General features: G+C 43.5%; 1 protein-coding gene across 2 annotated transcripts in view; it reads left to right on the forward strand.

The window, feature by feature from the left end:
- The window catches only part of NPAT (nuclear protein, coactivator of histone transcription), a 59,810-nt gene that overhangs the window by 391 nt on the left and 43,396 nt on the right, over positions 1-16,023 (forward strand). The gene's annotated exons all lie outside the window — the stretch shown is intronic.

Raw genomic sequence — 16,023 nt, forward strand, 5'->3', positions numbered from 1 at the left:
GGAACACCTGAGGCCGGGTCCGCGGGCCGGGCGGGCCTGCGCACCTCCCCGGGGCCCCGAGGGCGAGTTGTCGACGTGACGGAAGGCTGCGTGTTTTTCAACCTTGGGTGCGCTTTCCCTGGTCAGGGCTGGGACCAAAACAGGAAAAAAAAAAAATAAGGACTTCCCCAGCCACCCAGCCTGGTGGAAAGACCTTCTTCCTGACGCCCTTCTCGGAACTCGCTTTTATCCCTGCGAGAGTTGGGCCGAATGGTGTGTGCTCTCCCCCCACCCATCGTCCCGTCTAGAGGTTTGAAATGCCAGTTGCATATTTTAAACCAGAAGCAATTCCTTTTTTTTTTTTTTTTGGTGGGGGGTGGTGGTGGACGGAACTAGCCAGAAACTTCACATGGGAAATGACTTTCAGTTGACTTTTCTAAGTCTTGGTTCGTTTTTCCTCCATTTGCGGAGGCTTTAGTGCCTCGGGCCAGTGGTCAAGGTGTTCTGTGATGTGGGAAACAGGTTTGGTTGTTGTTTGCACCCCGAAAGACTATAAAGAGGATTGCACTGCTGGGAACGAGAGCCACGTTAAACTCAAAACACGAGCCAGGGATTTACAGACATCCTGTTCGACGTCCCTGAAAGTAAATGGTCAACATCTGTGATGTGAAGCTTCCTGCAGTCGTTACTACCGTTGTTTTATTAGGAAAACCCATTTGTCTTGTTTCTTCTTAAAATACCCATCTCTGTCCAGAGAAATGCATGGGCTTTTGATAAACACATTTTGCAGGAAATATTAGAAAGTAGTGGTTCCATCATCCTTTTTTTTTTTTTTTTGATAAATTAACTTAATGACTTAAGTTTAAACTGATATTTTGTTAAATGTTTGGCCAATCTTTTGCCCACTTAACCAGAATTGAGTATCCATAGTTAACCCACATCTATATCGTGTATGTTTGAGAAAAAGCTATCTTGTAATTGTTATATTAGACTTACTAGACTTGCATGTAATCCAGTCCAAAGTAGACTTTCACAGTGTTTATGATCACATTGACATAATTTTTTCCCCTCCATGCGGTGTTTACTTAAGAATTTTTGAGTTTGGGCCGTTTGGTAATCCAGTAACCACAGTCTTCAACAGGATCTCTTGACCTGGCATTGTTGACATTTTGGGCCAGATAATTCTTTATGGAGAACTGTCCTGTGCATTGTGGGATGTTCAGCAGCATCCAAGGCCTCTATCCTTTAGATACCTGTAGGGCTCCACCCACCCTCTGTCCAGTTGTGACAACAAAAAGTGTCTCCAGATATTGACAGTAGTTCCCTATAGGGCAAAAATCACTCTCAGTTAAGAACCACTGGTTTTACAAAAGCAATTTGATTTTCTAACTGGAATAATTCACACCAACTTGTGATTCTATTCTCCACAAACCAGCTGATCTGCTTGACTTCCTACTTTTTTCAATGGACTCCTTCTGTCTTCATTGTTTCTTATCCTAAACTAGTTCTTTGTCATTCACATTCCATTTTGATTGCTACCTATCCTAGCAATATGCCTCCTACTACTTCTCTTGGATTTTTGTCATTGCTTCTCAGATAGTCTTGCTATTCATCTTTACTGTTACAAAACAAAATCTGCCTAAAGCATTCGCACTACACCACCTATTAAAGTTGAAACAACTGTGCACTTACCAAAAATTTCAAGTTGTGCAAAAGAATATATAATAAATCTTCCCGCATTAACTGCTCTTGTTTTTTCCCCATGTATCTTGAAGCTCATATCAGCATGTAAAGACCTACAGTTACAAAACTTAGTGACTTAAAATATTAACAGGTTTATTATTCACTCATGATTCTTCTCTTGTCAGTACTCCCTCCCCATCTTCAGCCCATCTTGATGTTGGACTTTTTCCTTTATAATGTTCTTTCAGCAAATCTTTGGATGTCTGCTATGTTTTGACACTGCCAAATGCTAAGAATAGAGAGAAGGAAGTTCTCCCCTTAGAGTTCATATAATTAGGATTTTGACCCTTACACACACACACACACACACTAAACACTTTACTACACCCCACCTCACATTCTATCTAATGCTCCATCATCCTTTCACAAGTCAAATTTATTCAAAGAACAATACTATTAAGTTGCTCTACTTGCTCACCTAACTTTTTTCTTTTTCTTTTTTTTAATATATTTTTATTGATTTCAGAGAGGAAGGGAGAGAGAGAGATAGAAACATCAATGATGAGAGAGAATCATTGATCAGCTGCCTCTTGCACACCTCCTACTGGGGATTGAGCCAGCCACCTGGGCATGTGCCCTTGACCAGAATCAAACCTTTAGTCTACGAGCCAGCGCTCTATCCACTGAGCCAAACCAGCTAGGGCTAACTTTCACTTTTCAACATACAGCAGTGACTTTTGTACCTCACTACTAAATTTAAACAGCTCTTGCTACTCAGTTACAGCCAGCTGTTGCCTTGCTGGAAATTCTTTAATTATTGCACAAGCCAAATGCATCAAAATGTTTATTGCCTCTGGATCACCAGTTTGTTTTTATCAGCATGTCATACAAAGTGCTCTGTGGAACTGATTCTGCTGCATCTCAACTTCTCAACATCTGACCTATGCTTCAGGGACACCAGACTACTTGCAGTTTCTCCACGCTTTCCTGTGCGTTCTGTTCCCTCTGCCTGCAGTATTTATTCTCTTCCCCCTGTCTTCCTAAGTATTTACATTCATTGTTCTGGTCAAACGCAATCTCTGAAACCTTGTCCAGCAGGTATAGTTAGTACTTCTTAAATGTTTCCACAGCATTATACATTACTTCTGTTACACCCTTACCATGTTTTATGGTAGCTGTATGTTTGCTTTCCTTTTTTTTCCTTAGAAAACATGCAAAATTTAACCATTTTAGTGATTTTTAAGTGTACAGTTCTGTGGCTTTATTTACATTCACGTTGTTCTGTAACTATTACCATTATCCCCCTCTAGAATTTGTTGTTGTGGTTGTTAATCCTCACCCCTAGTATATTCCTCCATTGATTCTCCGAGAAAGTGGAAGGGAGGGGAAGAAGCTGAGAGAAAGACATTGATGTGAGAGAAGCACATCAATTGGTTGCCTCCCTCATGCATCGACCAGGCTAGGGGTCAAGCCTGCAACCCAGGTATGTGTCCTTGACTGGAATTGAACCTGAGACCCTTCAGTCCGCAGGCGGATACTCTATCCACTGAGCCAAACAAGCCAGGGTACCCTCTAGAATTTTTTTTCTAGAAAGTTACCTTTATGTCATATTCAGTATTTTTAATCTGGGATTAATGGGCAGGCTTAAAAAATTCTGGGATCCCACAAACTATCTGTAAAGGTTTATGTGCAGATAGCGTGTTTTATGGGTGAAGTGTCCAAAACTTTCTTTTTTAAAAACAAATATACTTTTACTTATTTCAGACAGGAAGAGAGAGAGAGAGAGACAGACAGACAGACAGACAGACAGACAGAGACATCAATGAGGAGAGAATCATCGATTTGCTGCCTCCTGCACACTCCCTACTGGGGATTGAGCCTGGAACTTGGGCATGTGCCCTGACCAGGAATTCAATCATGACCTCCTGGTTCATAGGTTAAACCTCAACCATTGGGCCAGAACTTTCTTTATATTCCTAAATAGGTTTGTTCCTTTCTGTGTGAGTCAGCATCCCCATTCAGGAAAATTGAAACCAGCCTGAGTATTTGACAATAGAGGCCCGGTACACAAAATTGTGCACTTGGGGTGGGGGATCCCTCAGCCCCGCCTGTGCCCTCTCACAGTCCTGGAGCTTAGTCCCATTCCCCCTGGGAGTCGGACATCATTAGCACTGCTGAGGAGGCAGGAGAGGCTCCAGCCACCACCGCTGCACTTGCAGCCATGAGCCCGGCTTCTGGCTGAGCAGCACTCCCCCTGTGGGAGCGCACTGACCACCAGGGGGCAGCTTCTGCATTGAGCATCTGCACCCTGGTAGTCAGTGTGCGTCATAATGACAGGTCATTCTGCCGTTCAGTCGATTTGCATATCAGCCTTTATTGTATAGGATAGGATGGGGGGATTTAATGAGGGAATTGGTTACACGGGTGGTAGAAAAGCTAAGAGCAGCTTAACACATTGCGGACAATTCATGAGAATTCTCGCTTCATATTACACAGTGTTTTACAAAGTGCCATACTTTAAAAAGATACTAGTTTTTAAGAACATGTAATAAATAACTTCCAAATGCAATGGGTATTTAATTTTAAAGCGTGCCTTTAACATTTATGTAAAACGTTTTTTGTACTCGTTCAATAGAGAAACTTAATCTGGCCACTAGGTAAAGCTAGCAATAAACTACTGATCCTCAATGTGTTAAGTGAGTCAGCTCAGAGGGTAGCAACAGCTGAAAACCACTAAGATTATCAGGACAAGAAAAGATGAGGCAACCCCGAAGCTGGGTTCACTATGAGGAAGATGGAAGGTATTCTTGTCTGGTGATGGAGTAATAGTCAAAGAGGAGATTCTGCCAAGGCAGAGAAGGAATGGGAGAAGAAAGTGTAGCTTCTTCCAACAGCCCTTCAGTGTTGTACCAGTGCTTCCCATTTATTGAACCCAGTCAGAAGCCAGCTGACATGGAGCCTAGGAAACATTCTGTGTGGGGTCAGGTTTCCTTTTATGCAGTACAGAAAAAGGGGGAATAATAGATTCGAAGGCAGACAGAAATGGGACTGGCACACCTCCCCAAAAGGTCAAGAGGCACTGTTCCTATTCAACTTTATATCACCAAGACACAGATATTTAACCCTTTGTACTCGCTTGCTTTTCTCTATTCCTTTATTCTACTGCTAACCGTGTCGAGTCACACTTGACATCCGAGTGCAAAGGGTTAAAAGATATTTACAAAGTATAACTGTGATCAGGACATTCCCCTTCATCTACTGAATAATACTGGTCATTTATTCAGATTATGTTTATTCATACTATTATTTATCACTAGAGGCCCGGTGCACGAAATTCGTGCATGGGGCGGGGGTCCCCTCAGCCCAGCCTAGACCCTCTCCAATCCGGGACCCCTCGGGGGATGTCCAACTGCCGGTTTCCTTCTCACAATCTGGGACTGCTGGCTCCTAACTGCTCACCTGCCTGATCGCCCCTAACTGCCCCCCCCCCTGCTGGCCTGGTCACCCCCAACTGCCCCCCTCTGCCAGCCTGGTCACCCCCAACTGGCCCCCTGCCGACCTGGTCACCCTCAACTGTCCCCCCACCGGACTGGTCGCCCCACGCAGCCTGCTGGTCAGTCGTTTGGTCCTACCTCGCTAACCCCCTTGCCGGCCTGGTTCCCCCACAAAGCCTGCTGGTCAGTTGCTTGGTTGTCCCTCGCTAACCCCCCTGCCAGCCTGGTCACCCCATGCAGCCTACTGTTCGGTTGTTAATGTGAGGGCGTCGTGACCAATTTGCATATTACCCTTTTATTAGTATAGATAATACTGTCATTGCTGACATTTACAACTTTTTATGATCCTTATTCATTATGTCTTTTCTGTTGTATCTCCAACTGTTCTGTCACATACATTGTGCTTCATCCAAACTGGGCATGTTCCCCAAACATGCTCTTCATATATATTTTCTATCAGTTTCTTTGGGATATGCCGGCCATCCTTCAAGATTCACCTCTTCCTTGAAATGTTGCAGAATTTTCCGCAAGTCTGGTAATGGTAATACTTCCTCTAACCCCTATCCTCCCATGAAGTAAGTCCTAATGTCTTACCACCTTTGCTTTGTATTTGTGTATACCTGAGTCCTAGTTCATCATAACTTGTTTATTAACCGAGATTTTGTTATTGGTGAAACTAGCAATATAATGTGTCATAAGTTAAGACTTCCCATGAATTATTTACATATTTTTAGGATCATTGAACCACTGTGAAGGAGATATTTTCAGGTAGAGAGATTTGTTTTCTTCATCAGGCACCTCTTTTTTAAAAGATTTTTTAATTGATTTTTAGAGAGAGGAAGGGAGAGGGAAAGAGAGAGAAACATTGATGTGAGCAAAACATTGATTGGCTGCCTCCATGCCCCCTACCAGGGATCAAGCTCACAACCTGGGTATGTGCCCTGACTGAGAATCGAACCAGCAACCCTTTGGTGCACAGGGTAATGCCCAACCAACCAAATCACATGGGCCAGGGCAGGCACCTCTCTTTTTTATGTTTCCCTCTCTAAAACAGGAAGAGACCAGACTCAGCATCCTAATTCCTAAAATTTGAATACCCTTAATATATAGTTAGAATTTTACCTTTCCTTTTCCTTTCTCAGTTATGTTTCTCCTTCGGTGTATTTTGTTGCTTATTACTACCTCCACTGAAAAGCAGGCAGAAGACAATATTGTGTTAAGAAGAAAGGACGTTCAGGCATACTTTCTTACTTATTTTGAACATCTTTGCCACTAAGTTTATACAAAAGATACACTTGTTTTATTCTAAAGTTACCTTTAGAAATAAGGAGGAACAATAATTAATAGCTAATTTTAGTAGAAGAGTAATTATTTATATTATTGTAATAAGAGATAATGGATCTAGTTTGTATTTTTACTGTGACATTTGAGATTTAGAATAGTTCGTACCTAAAATTTTCCCTATTGTTATGATTGAGAATTGCTTACAATTCTCAGTAAAGCTTTTTTGTAGGCAAATAACTAGTTAACGTGTGTGTGTGTTATATATGTGTGTATATAGGTATCTATACACACACACACACACATATATATATATATAAAATAGAAAATATGCTAATTAACCGGGACACCATAACCTGGACTAGTGATTCCAGGGTGGGTGGCACCGCGTGATTTCGAATCACGCACTGGGCTCCTAGTATATATCCTACCTAATAAAATGGTAACATGTAAATTACCATCACTCCACTACGCCCACGAATGGGCCAGCGGGAGGCGCAGGTGGCGGGACTCGGGGTGGCCGGGGTAGCCGATTGGATTATATTTAAGTTAGGATTATATTTTTTTATTTAGATATAATTCACATATCACAAAGAGCAAAATTTAGTTGTTTTTAGTATATTCACGTTTTTTTGCAGCCATCAACACTATCTTAATTCCAGAACATTTCTATCACCCCAAAAGAAATCCCGTGCCTGTTAATAGTCACACCCAATTGTCCCCTTCCGCTATCCTCTGGCAACCACTTATCTACTCTCTGTCTCTATGGGATTTTGCCTTTTCTGGACATTTCATGTAAATGGGATTATACAATATGTGAACTTTTGTGTCTGACTTCTTAAACTTAGTGTTTTCAAGATTTACCCATGTTATAACATGTATATGTACTTAATTTCTTTTTATGCCTGAATAATGTTTCATTGTTTGGATATATCATATTTTGTTTTTCCATTCACTGATGGACATTTCTACTTTTTTGGCTATTATGAAAAATGCTATTATGAACATTCATGTACAAGTTTTGTTTGGACATATGATTTTAATGCTTTTGGATATATATCTAAAGAGTGAACTTGCTTGCTTATAAGATAACTAGAGGTCCAATGCACAAAATTCGTGAATTCGGGGGGGGGGGGGGGGAGACCCTCAACCTGGCCTGTGCCTTCTTGCAGTCTAGGAGCCCTCAGGGGATGTTCCACTGCCATGGAGGTGGGAGAGGCTCCCACCACTGCCTCTGCGCTTGCCAGTCATGAGCCTGGCTTCTGGCTGAACGGCGCTACCCCTGTAGGAGTGCACTGACAACCATGGGGAAGCTCCTGCATTGAGTGGGATCGGGCCAAAACCGGCTCGCCAAGGGACCCCACCTGTGCACGATCGGAGCCAGAGAGGGACGTGGGAGGTTGTCCAGCTGGGGAGGGACTGCAGGAGGGCTCCAGGGCATGTCCAGCTAGTCTTGCTCAGTCCAAATTGGCCAGACCCCAGCAGCAAGCTAACCTACTGGTTGGAGGGTCTGCCCCCTGGTGGTCAGTGCATGTCATAGCGACTGGTAGACTAGTCTCGACGGTCTGCCCCCTGATGGTCAGTGCTCATAGCAAGCAGTTGAGCGGCCTTAGCATATCATTAGCATATTATGCTTTGATTGGTTGAACCGATGACTGGACACTTACCATATTAGACTTTTACTATATAGGATTCTATGTTTAATATTTTTAAGAACTTACCAAGTGATTTTCCAAAGTGGTGGTACCATTTTTATCATGCCACTAACTATATATGCAGTGGGCTCTCTTGTTATTTTGTTGATGGTTTCTTTTGCTGTGCAGAAGCTTTTTATTTTGATGTAGTCCCATTTGTTTATTTTCTCCTTAGTTTCCATTGTCCTAGGAGATGTATCCTTAAAGATACTGCTACAAGAAATGTCTGCTATTTTGCTGCCTATGGATTCTTTTAGGGTTTTTATGGTTTCACATCTTACATTTAAGTCTTTTATCCATTTTGAGTTTATTTTTTGTGTATGGTGTAAGTTGAGGGTCTAATTCAGGCGTCCTCAAACTACGGCCCATGGGCCACATGCGGGTGTTTTTGCCATTTTGTTTTTTTACTTCAAAATAAGATATGTGCAGTGTGCATAGGAATTTGTTCATAGTTTTTTTTAAACTATAGTCCAGCCCTCCAACGGTCTGAGGGACAGTGAACTGGCCCCCTGTTTAAAAAGTTTGAGGACCCCTGGTCTAATTTCATTTTTTGCATGTATCTGTCCAATTTTCCCAACACCATTTATTGAAGAGAGTGTCTTGACTTCATTGTATGCTCTTGCCGCCTTTGTCAAATATTAATCCTGCATAATGGCTTGGGTGGATTTCTGGGTTCTCTGTTCTGTTCCATTTGTCTATATGCCTGTTCTTGTGCCAGTACCATGCTGTTTTGAGTACAGTGGCTTGGAAATATAGCTTGATATCTGGCATTGTGATCCCTTCAACTTTGTTCTTTCTCAAGATTGCTGTGGCTATTCAGGGTCTTTTTTGATTCCATAAAAATTTTTGGAATATTTGTTCTTAGGTCTGTGAAATAAGCCATTGGTATTTTGATAAAGATTGCATTGAAACTGTAGCTTGCTTTAGATAGTGTGGCCATTTTACTGATGTTGATTCTACCAATCCATGAACACAGTATATTCTTCCACTTAACATACGTTTTCCTCTATCTCTTCTTTCACTATCCTGTAGCTTTCCGAGTACTGGTGTTTTAATCTCCTTGGTTGGGTTTATTCCTAAGTATCTAAAGTTTTTTGTTGCATTGGAAAATGAGGTTGTATGGGTTCCCTTTCTGAGCATTCATTATTGGTGCACGAAATTCATGCGGGGGGATAGGGGGGAGTGTTTCTCAGCCCAGCCTGCACCCTCTCCAATCTTGGACCCCTCAAGGGATGTTCGACTGCCTGTTTAGGCCCAATCCTGGTGTGATCGGGCCTAAATGGGCAGTCAGACATTTTCTCACAATCCAGGACTGCTCACTCCCAACCACTCGTCTGCCTGTCTGCCTGATTGCCCCTAACGGCTTCCACCTGCCAGCCTGATCACCCTCTAACCACTCCCCTGCCAGCCCAATTGCCCCTAACTGCACTCCCCTGCCGTCCCAGTTGTCCCCAACTGCCCTCCCCTGCCGGCCTGGTCGTCCTCAAATGCCCTCCCTTGCAGGCCTGGTCCCCTCCAACTGCCCTCCCCTGCAGGCCTGGTACCCCCAACTGCCCTCCCCTGCTGGCCTGGTCACCCCTAACTACTCTCCCCTGCTGGCCTGGCCGCCCCCAATGCCCTCCCCTGCAGGCATGGTACTCCCCCAACTGTCCTCCCTTGCCAGCCTGGTCGCCCCTAACTGGCCTGCCCTGCTGGCCCGGTCAACCCTAATTGCTCTCCCCTGCAGGCCTAGTCGCCCCCAACTGCCCTCCCCTGCCGGCCTGGTCGTCCTCAAATGCCCTCCCCTGCAGGCCTGGCCTCCCCCAACTGCCCTCCCCTGCAGGCTTGTCCCCCCCCCCCAACTGCCTCCCCTTCAGACCTGGTCCGCCCCAACTGCCCTCCCCTGCTGGCCTGGTCACCCCTAACTGCTCTCCCCTGCTGGCCTGGCCGCCCCCAATGCCCTCCCCTGTAGGCATGCCCCCCCCCCAATTGCCCTCCCCTGCCAGCCTGGTCGCCCCCAACTGGCCTGTCCTCCTGGCCTGGTCAACCCTAACTGCCCTCCCCTGCAGGCCTAGTTGCCCCCAACTGCCCTCCTGTGCAGGCCTGGTCCCCCCCCAAATGCCCTTCCCTGATGGCCTGGTCCCCCCCCCCAACTGCCCTCCACTTCAGACCTGATCCCCCCCCCCAACTGCCCTCCCCTGCAAGCCTGGTCATCCCCAACTGCCCTCCCCTGTTGGCCATTTTGTGGCATTCATCTTGTGTCCACATGGGGGTAGCCATCTTTGATCACATGGGGTGGACATCTTGTGTGTTGGTGTGATGGTCAATTTGCATATTACTCTTTTATTAGATAAGCTAAAAATGCCATAGATTTCTGGGTGTTAATTTTGTGTCCTGCTACGTTGCCAAATTCACTTATTAAATCTAGTAGTTTTTTTTATGGAGTCTTTAGGGTTTTCTGTGTGCAGTATCATGTCATCTGCGAATAGTGAAAGTTTTACTTCCTTTTTTAAGTTGGATGCCTTTTATTCTTGTCTAATCGCTACAGCTAGCACTTCTAGTACTATGTTGAATAGGAGTGGTGAAAGTAAGCAACCCTGTCCCATGGATTTTGAGTTGTGCTTTCATTGTCATTTGTTTCCAGGAGGCTTTTTATTTCTTCTTCGATCTCTTTGGTAACCCATTCGTTGTTTAAAAGCGTGCTGCTTAGTTTCCATATGTTTGATTGTTTATGATTATATTTATTATAGTTGATTTTTAATTTCATGCCATTGTGATTGAAGAAGATGCTTGATATGATTTCAGTCTTGTAGAATTTGTAGAGACTTAGTCTATGTTCTAGCATGTGGTCTATCTTTGAAAATATTCCATGTGCACTTGGGAAGAATATATATTCTGTAGTTTTGAGGTGAAATGTTCTGAAGATATCAATTAGTTCTGTCTCATCTAGTGAGTCATTTAGGATTACTGTTTCTTTGCTGTTTTTTTGTCTTGAGGATTTATCCAGTGACATCAATAGGGTATTAAAGTCACCTATTATGATTGTGTTGCTGTTGATCTCTCCCTTAATTTCTTCCAGAACTTTTTTCATGTATTTGGATACTCCTTTATTGGGTGCATATACGTTTACCATTGTTTATCCTCTTGCTGTATCAATCCCTTTGGTATTATGAAGTGGCCTTCCTTATCTCTTGTTATGGCCTTCACTTTGAGGTCTATTTTGTCAGATATAAGCATTGCTGCCCCAGCTTTTTATTTATTTATTTTTTCATTTCTGTTTGCCTCACTGATTTAGTCCTCAGCTTCTTCTAGTCTACTGTTGAAACCTTCCTTTATTTTTTTTTATTGCAGCTACTAGAGGCCCGGTTGTGCTTTCATTGAAACTTGTGCACTCAGGGGGGAGGATTCCTCAGCCCAGCCTGCGCCCTCTCACAGTCCAGGAGTCCTTGGGGGATGTCCAAGTGACGGCTGAGCGCTGCTGCGGAGGCGGGAGAGGCTCCTGCCACCACCACTGCGCTCGCCAGCCGTGAGCACGGCTTCTGGCTGAGTGGCGCTTCACCCATGGGAGTGCGCTGACCTCCAGGGGGCAGCTCCTGCATTGAGTGTCTGCCCCCTGGTGGTCAGTGTACATCATAGCAACCAGTCGTTCTTCCACCAGGCTGAAACCGGCTCTCTGACATACCCTGAGGGGTCCTGGATTGCGAGAGGGCGCAGGCCAGGCCAAGGGACCTCACCGATGCACAATCAGGGCCTGGGAGGGACCGCAGGATTGCTCCAGGGCGTGTCCGGCCCATCTCGCTCACTCCCAATCAGCCGAACCCCAGCAGCAAGCTAACCTACCGGTCAGAGCGTCTGCCCCCTGGAGGTCAGTGCACGTCATAGCGAACAGTTGAGTGGACTTAGCATATCAGGCTATTATTATGTAGGAAGTCATTCTTCATTTCCTCTTGATGCTTATTCATGTTGGTGAAATTCTCATTCAGCTCTTTAAAATTCTCATTGAGTTGTGTGTATTTATCATACAGACGTTTGAGCATCATTATAGCCGTTACTCTGAATTCCTTCTCTGAAAAATTAATTGCCTCCATTTCATTTAGTTTCTTTCTGGTAATTTCCTCCTTTCCTTTGGGGGTTGTTTCTTTGTCTCCCCATTTTTGCTGTGCCATTATATATGTTTTTATAACTTAGATCCAGCTGCTATGCCACCCACGTTTGTTTTGTTTTTATTATTGTTGTTTGGGGGGTGGGGTCCATAGTCCTAGGTATCTGGTCTTTCATATCTCCTGTGCTGTGTGTTCTAGAGGAACCCCCCTACTTGAGTTATTTGGATTCTCCTGATGTAGTTGGGTCTTAAATGTTAGTTTCTCATTTATGGATGTAGTCTCCTTACAGGTTGTCCAACAATGTGACACATCCCCGGCCTGGTCATGACAGCTATTGTGGATGTGCTTGTGGTTCCGGCTCTTGTGAAAGGGGTTACCTGAGATCTCATTGGCATGCATCTTACTGTGGGGTCCCAGAGCCCACGGCAGGGTTGCGGGCATCCCAGGGCCGGCTACTGAGGTGGTGTGACTCTGGCTGATGTAGTCCAACTGTTACCCAGGTGGCGTCACTCTGAATTCCTGCAGAGATCCTGGAACCTGTGTCGGGGGAGGCAGACGTCCTGGAGGTGTTGCTGAAGCAACATGGGTTTGGCAGGAGAAATGTGCACTCCGAGACTTACCGAGAGGTCCAGGAGCCGAGGCGCTATAGCTCAGGGTCTGCAGCTGAAGCAGCGGGCTTGGCAGGAGGGTTGAGCACTCTGGGCCTCACAGGAGTCGTCAGCCGGGGAGGCTGGGGTTTGCATGTCTGCAGATAAGGTAGCAAGTCTTTGGCCGGACTGGCTCCAGGGTCTGGGACAGTGTCCAAGGCCGGTCTGGGTGGTAGTGAGGCTGGGCTCCTAGTCATGGCAGTTCTCCCTTGAAGATTGAGTGGTTTCTGTGCCAGAGCTATGACTTCCCAGCAGTGCTTGCAGTGGCAGCAGGGGCTCCCCATCCAGGAGAACCTGGTCTGCCAGCCCCCGAGACTCCTGCAGGATCTAATTGTCCCTCATTCACACACACCACATGTCCACACACTCCCCTCTCAGTCTCTTACACGCTCTCCCACACTGCTGTCCTGCTGGCTGCCATCTTAAATCTCTTGAGTTATTTTTATAGTAGTTACTTAGAGATTAAAATTAATTTAAACCAAAATCGATCTTTTCTTGATTAGAACCAGCTTAATTTCAATACTATTATAAAAACTTTGCTGATGTACGGAGACTTGACTTGAGTGGTAAACACAATACAATATGCAAATGTTGTATTATAGAATTGTATACCTAAAACCTATATAATTTTTTTAACCAGTGTCACCCTCAATAAATAAATAACCAAGAAACAAACTTTTCTCCTATAGGATGCCATTTTCTTCTCACGCCTTTTTGCTGTTAGGGTCATATAAATGCCTCTTTATATATTGTATGTCCATCAAACCAGATTTATAATTATTGCTGTATGCAGTTGTCTTTTAAATCAGTGGAGAAAAAAGTTACAAACAAAAAATCATTCTTACCGTTTTATATTTACCTATGTAGTTATCTTGACCAGTATTTATTATTTTTTAATGTGAAGTTGATTTACTGTCTAGTGTCATTTTATTTTAGCCTGAAGGACTAAGTTTCTTTAATATTTCTTACACTCCTTTTTTTAAAAAAAGAACTGATTTTAGTGAGAGAGAAACATCAACTTTTTGTGTTACTTACTTATGCATTCATTGGTTGACTCTTGTATGTTCCCCAAAAGGGGATTGAACTAGCAACGTTGGCATATCAGGGCAATGCTCTAATCAACCCTACCTAGCCAGGGCCCTTTAATATTACTTATAGGGCAAGTCTGATAGCAAGAAATTCTCTATTGTTGTTTTTTAGTCTAGGGGTATCTTAATTTCTTTATTTTGAAGGAGTTTTGCTAGATATAGAATGCTTGGTTGACTATTTTTCTATCAGCACTTTGAATATGTCATCTCACTACATCTGGCCTTTGTGATATCTAATGAAAAAAATCAGCTGTTAATCTTATTGAGGATCCCTTATATGTGATGAACTGCTTCTCGTTCTACTTTCAAAATTCTCTTTGTTTTTTTGACAGTTTAATTATGATTGTGTCTTGGTTTGGACCTCTCTTGAGTTATCCTACTTGCAGTTTGTTGAGCTTCCTGTATAAGTAGATTAATGTGTTTCATAAAATTTGGATGTTCTTGGATACTGCTGCTTCAGATATTCTTGCTGTGCTTTCCTTCTGGGACTTCAATTATGTTTATAGTAGTACATTTACTATCTCCCACAGGTCTCTCAGTGACTGTTCCCTTTTCATTAGTCTTTTCTTGTTTGTTTCTGTTCCTCATACTGGATGATCTCATTTGTCTATGTTAAAGTTTATTGATTCTTTCACCTGCCTTCTCAAATCTGCTGTTGAGCCCCTTCTAGTGAATATTTCATTTCAGTTATACTTTTCACTTCTAGAATTGCTACTTGTTTTTTCTTAAAATTTCTACCTTTTATTTCTTTTTGATGAGACATTGTTATAATTTCCATTAGATATTTAATCCTGGTTTTCTTTCGTTCTCCAAAGTTAGTTTACATAACTGATTAAAATCTTAAGTCTAGCCCTGACTGGTTTTGCTCGGTGATTAGAGCATCAGGCCTGCAGACTGAAGGGTTGTGGGTTCAAATCCTGGTCAGAGGCACATACCTCGGTAGCATGTTCCATCCCGGGCCCCACCACATGCAGGAAGGCAGCCAATCAATGTGTCTCTCACATTGATCTGTCTCTCTCCCTCCCATCCCCCACTCTAAAATTTCAGTGGAAAAAAATACCTTACCTTCGAATGAGGGGAGGGAGGGAGGGAGGGAGGGAGGGAGGGAGGGAGGGAGGGAGGGAGGGATTAAGTCCAGTGGTCTGGCTGGCTTAACGATAGTGTGTATTAACTGCACCCGCCTGCCATAGATGAGCCATATTTTCTTGTTTTCCCTGATGTCTGATAATTTTTTGTTAACAATTGGCCACTTTAAATAATGTGACTATTGCAGTCAAAATATTCTCCCTCCCTTATGTTTATTACTCTTTACTGTTGTTTTAGCGCTTGCTGTTTGCTTAGTTCCCTGAGCGAATTCTGTTGTAAAGTCTTTATTTGTTTTAGTTTATTTTGTATGCTTTGGCATTAATTTCCTTAAATGATTGGAGTCAGTACCTTTCCTGTTGTTTGCCAAGGGCTTTGTATACTTGAAACATACTTCAACATTCATCTACACAATTAACAAATCTGCCTTACTATTCACTTGATCAGTCAGAGTTGAGAGTTTACAGCCTTGTCAGGTCTTTTCTGAATATATGCACTGCCCTACACTTGCACATGACCTATTAACCCAGGACCTTGTCAGAGGCTGTCAGAACCCTCTAAGGACTTCTCACTCCCCATCTTTTCTGTTTAGCTTATTGTTTGTCCCAGCCTTCTTCTATGTCACAGGCAGCTGTGGGGTTAAACAATTCCTTCTGGCAATTTTAAGCAAACACCCCCAAGGGGAAGATTGTTTGCACTGGATGAGCACTGATTCAATTCAAAGACAAGCTGTGCAAGTTGGTTTTACAGGGAGTTGTCACACAGGTCAAATAATGGCAGTTTCTGGGATTCTGTGAAAGTTGATTTTGATAATTTGTGCCAGTGTTCTCATATGCTTTTATGGTTGAGAGGAGTTTTTGAAGGTTCTCAAGCCATGATTCCTAATGAAGCCACTCAGAATGTAGAAGTTTAAAATGAAAGTCATGGGAAGTGATTGAAGGGCTTTACACAAAAGAGTAATTTAACCAGATTTGATCCACAAGTCAAATTGA

Source organism: Cnephaeus nilssonii, assembly GCF_951640355.1.
Source record: "Cnephaeus nilssonii genome assembly, chromosome: 13".
NCBI lineage: Eukaryota > Metazoa > Chordata > Mammalia > Chiroptera > Vespertilionidae > Cnephaeus > Cnephaeus nilssonii.